This window comes from Babylonia areolata, chromosome 22 (assembly GCF_041734735.1).
Source record: "Babylonia areolata isolate BAREFJ2019XMU chromosome 22, ASM4173473v1, whole genome shotgun sequence".
In the NCBI taxonomy this organism is placed as follows: domain Eukaryota; kingdom Metazoa; phylum Mollusca; class Gastropoda; order Neogastropoda; family Buccinidae; genus Babylonia; species Babylonia areolata.
The window spans coordinates 44,100,296-44,105,295 of NC_134897.1; positions in this window are offsets into that span (position 1 = coordinate 44,100,296).

Below are 5,000 nucleotides of genomic sequence, written 5' to 3' on the forward strand. Positions count from 1 at the left end.
AGGAGGGAAGCGAGGACCATTCGCTTTCCGGTTTCAATCCTAACCAATAAGTTTGCATGCTGAGGACGTCTTGGTCCATGTTTGGCAATCTGGGGAGAGTTCCCCTTGTTCTTGTGGGGAAGACAACACACAGTTCAGGTTCAGACCAGGTATGGTGTGGAGGGGAGAGAGTGTGACTGAAAGAGAGAGAGAGAGAGAGAGAGAGAGAGAGAGAGAGAGTGTGTGTGTGTGTGTGTGGGTGGGTGGGTGTGTGTGTGTGAAATAAAGAAAGAAAGAAAGAGATAGAAAGAGAGAGAGAGAGAGAGAGAGAGAGAGAGAGAGAGAGAGAGAGAGAGAGAGAGAAGAGAGAAAGAAGAGAGAGAGAGAGAAAAGAAACTATTATCTAACGGGACTGGGGGTAATTAAACTTGCTGCTGTTGCTGTTTTGTTTTTGCTGTTATTGTTGCTGTTCCTGTTGTTGTTGTTGTTGCTGTTGTATTTGTTGCTGTTGGTGTTGTTGTTGTCCACATATAAAAGCCAAAGTGCGCAGTTCAACTGCCGGGGCAATGCCCTTAACTGCTGCAAGGTGATATCACTTTATCGTTCGTGAGGCTGATGGAGAGGAGGAGGGGGGGGGGGGGGGGGGGCTAGGCGGTGGCTGAAACAAATGGGATGTCCTTAAGTGGAGAACGGTAAACGCTAGGAAGGTTGTTTGTTGTTTTCTTCGATTCGAAGGAAAGCTTCCCAAAAAATGTGCCTGGAAACGTAATATGTGTTGTTTGTTATTTTTGTCTTTTAGATATTTTTTTTTTATGTCGCTTTCTTTCTGTTGTTTTCTTTTTTTCCCCTTTGTTTGTTTGTTTTTTTCCGTTCTTTTTTGTCACACACACACACACACACACACACACACACACACACACACATATATATATATATATATATATATATATATATATATATATATATATATATATATATATATATATATATATATATATATATATATATATATATATTCTACTTCTCTCTGGGTTTTTCTTTTTTTTTATTGATTTTTCTGCACGTGTTTCTTTGTATTTATCCCTGTCTTTCTGTTATTTTCTGCATACTACTTTATCTTCTTTTTTCTTTTTTTTTACCTCTTTCTTTCTTGATGATTTTTCGTCATACTTTCTTTCTTCCTATATTCCTCTTTCTTACTTTTGTTTCTCCCTTTAATTTCTTCCTTCTCTCCTTCCGTCTGACTTTCGTTTTCTATTCTTTTTCTTTCTTTTTATTTGATTTCTCTTCCTGTCTTTCTTTCTTTCTTTTTACTTTCTTTTTTTTTATTTGATTGATTTTTTTTTCTAACAGTTATTTGTTTCCTTCTTTCCTTCCTTCCTTCTTTCTTTCTTTCGTTCTCTTCCCAAAATGCTTGAATTTTTCCTTTCAATTTTTTTCTCTTTTTTTTTCAGATTTATGTTCTTGATATCTTACTTTCTTTCTCCTTTTCTTTCTCGCATTTTGTTATCTGCTCCCATTGAATCATGGGGGTTGTGTATCTGTGTGTGTGTGTGTGTGTGTGTGTGTGTGTGTGTGTGTGTGTGTGTGTGTGTGTGTGTGTGTGTCTGTGTCTGTGGGTATGTGGATGTATCTGTGTGTGTGTGTGTGTGTGTGTGTGTGTGTGTGTGTGTGTGTGTGTGTGTGTGTGTGTGTCTGTGTCTGTGGGTATGTGGATGTATCTGTGTGTGTGTGTGTGTGTGTGTGTGTGTGTGTGTGTGTGTGTGTGTGTGTGTGTGTGTGTGTGTGTGTGTGTGTGTGTGTGTGTGTGTGTGTGTTTCGTGGGATTTGCGAGGAAGGAAAATCTGATTCAGACGTTGGCGCTGTAGCTTTGTGTATACCTTTTCTCACTCCGTCCCTAGGCTCCATGTAGCCATCATTCTGCGGCCTCTAAAGAAAGGGAAATAGAGGAGAAAACATGAGAAAAGAGGAGGGAGAGAGAGGGAGAGAGACAGAGAGAGAGAGAGAGAGAGAGAGAGATGATTTATTTAGTTAAGGCCATAGCCCCATATGAACACGAGCCCCCTATGAACATAAGAGAGAGACAGAAAGAGAGAGAGGGAGAGAGACAGACAGACAGAGACAGACAGACACAGAGACAGAGACAGAGACAGAGAAACAGAGAGAAACAGAGAAAGACCGAGTGGCCGAGAAAAAGAAGCCAAGAGGGACAGAGGCAGAGAATTATTTATCTTTTGTATTGTCTTCTTCACTCTCTTCAATCTAACCCCTTTCTCTCTTTCTCTGTCTTCCTCTCTATTTCATGTTCGTCTTGTTCTTAACTCTCTTTTTCTGTTAACTTTGTGCACCAGAGCTCGGCAAGGAAAAGTCACTCTTGCTCTTGTTTTTTGTTTTTTTCTCAATATCCTGGTAAAATAAATTTTCGTTCGTTCGTTATTTCGTTCTCTCTCTCTCTCTCTCTCTCTCTCTCTCTCTCTCTCTCTCTCTCTCTCTCTCTCTCTCTCTCTCTCTCTCTCTCTCTCTCTCTCCCCTCTCTCTCTTACCTCATCGAGTGAGGTTGTGTCGATTTCCCACCACTGACGACCCTACAATCATGTCAACAGGAGAGAAGATGTTAAACTGATATGTACATATGTCAGTGATGTTGTGTCTCTCAGTACATTATACATTAAATATAACAACATTTATATGCGTATATGTTCGTGTGTCTCTTTGAACAACGGCAGATGTGTAAGTCGCCCAAAGTGCTAATATCTTTACCGTTGGAAAATAAAGATTCATTCATTCATTTGTTCTCTCTCTCTCTCTCTCTCTCTCTCTCTCTCTCTCTCTCTCTCTCTCTCTCTCTCTCTCTCTCTCTCTCTCTCTCTCTCTCTCTCTTACGTTCACGCGTGTGTCTGTATGCACAAGCACGCGCAAACGCGTGCTTCGAGTATAAAACGCACATTAACTCTTTTACTAATTCTCCCCCCCCCCTCACTTTTTTTCTCGTTTCTGTTCCATCTAACATGCAACAACAACAACAACAACAACAACAGGCCTCTTTGCTTTAATCTGAAACGCTTTGTGTCAGCAAGACACGTGTTTTTGTGAAAGCAATTTTGACAGTCAAGCTCTTGTCTTGGGAGGGACAAAACAGGCCAATCAGTAAGTCAAGCTGAGGCTTGCTTGCTTGCTTGTTTGCTGATGCTGATAACTGAATGTGTGAGTTTAACCCCTTCTTACCTGCTAGCAAAGTATGAACGTCAGTGTCGACACAACCTCACTGATGAGGTAAAACTGAGCTCATAATTATGTCAGGATGTCGGTCGCTATTCTTTTTTTTTTTCTTTCTTTGGAGGGGAGCCAATCCATCCAACCACCCACCCAATCTTCCCCCTGTCTCCACTCTACTCACCCACCTAATCTTCCCTTCCCCCCATCCACCCACACAGACTTCCCCCTGTCTCCACCCCATCCGCCCACCCAATCTTCCCCCCACCCACTCACCCAATCTCCCCCCCATCCGCCCACCCAATCTTCCCCCTGTCTCCACTCCATCCACCCACCCAATCTTCCCCCCATCCACCCACCCAATCTTCCCCCTGTCTCCACTCCATCCACCCACCCAATCTTCCCCCCATCCACCCACTCAATCTCCCCCCCCCCCCCACCCACCCAATCTTCCCCCTGTCCCCACCCCATCCGCCCACCCAATCTTCCCCCCATCCACCCACTCAATCTCCCCCCCACCCACCCACCCAATCTTCCCCCTGTCCCCACCCCATCCGCCCACCCAATCTTCCCCCCATCCGCCCACCCAATCTTCCCCCCACCCACCCACCCAATCTTCCCCCTGTCTCCACTCCATCCACCCACCCAATCTTCCCCCCATCCACCCACCCAATCTTCCCCCTGTCTCCACTCCATCCACCCACCCAATCTTCCCCCCATCCACCCACTCAATCTACCCCCACCCACCCACCCAATCTTCCCCCTGTCCCCACCCCATCCGCCCACCCAATCTTCCCCCCATCCACCCACTCAATCTCCCCCCCACCCACCCACCCAATCTTCCCCCTGTCCCCACCCCATCCGCCCACCCAATCTTCCCCCCATCCGCCTACCCAATCTTCCCCCCACCCACCCACCCAATCTTCCCCCTGTCCCCACCCCACCCACCCACCCAATCTTCCCCCTGTCCCCACCCCATCCGCCCACCCAATCTTCCCCCTGTCTCCACCCCATCCGCCCACCCAATCTTCCCCCCCCACCCACCCAATCTTCCCCCCATCCACCCACCCAATCTTCCCCATGTCCCCACCCCATCCGCCCACCCAATCTTCCCCCCATCCACCCACCCAATCTTCCCCCTGTCCCCACCCCATCCGCCCACCCAATCTTCCCCCCACCCACCCACCCAATCTTCCCCCTGTCCCCACCCCACCCACCCACCCAATCTTCCCCCTGTCCCCACCCCATCCGCCCACCCAATCTTCCCCCCATCCGCCCACCCAATCTTCCCCCCCCCACCCACCCAATCTTCCCCCCATCCACCCACCCAATCTTCCCCCTGTCCCCACCCCATCCACCCACCCAATCTTCCCCCCATCCACCCACCCAATCTTCCCCCTGTCTCCACCCCATCCACCCACCCAATCTTCCCCCTGTCTCCACCCCATCCACCCACCCAATCTTCCCCCCATCCACCCACCCAATCTTTCCCCCATCCACCCACCCAGTCTTCCCCCCACCCACCCACCCAATCTTCCCCCTGTCTCCACTCCATCCACCCACCTAATCTTCCCCCCTGTGTCCTCTCCATGCACCCACCCAATCTTCCCCCCATCCACCCACCCAATCTTCCCCTTACCCACCCAATCTTCCCCCCATCCACCCACCCAATCTTCCCCCCATCCACCCAGCCAATCTTGCCCCTGTCCCCACTCCATCTAACCACCACCCCACCCCCACCCCTCCCCTGCCCCGTCCCCTGCCTCCCACCACCCCAATCTGTCCTGCCATCCCTCCCCCACCAAAAC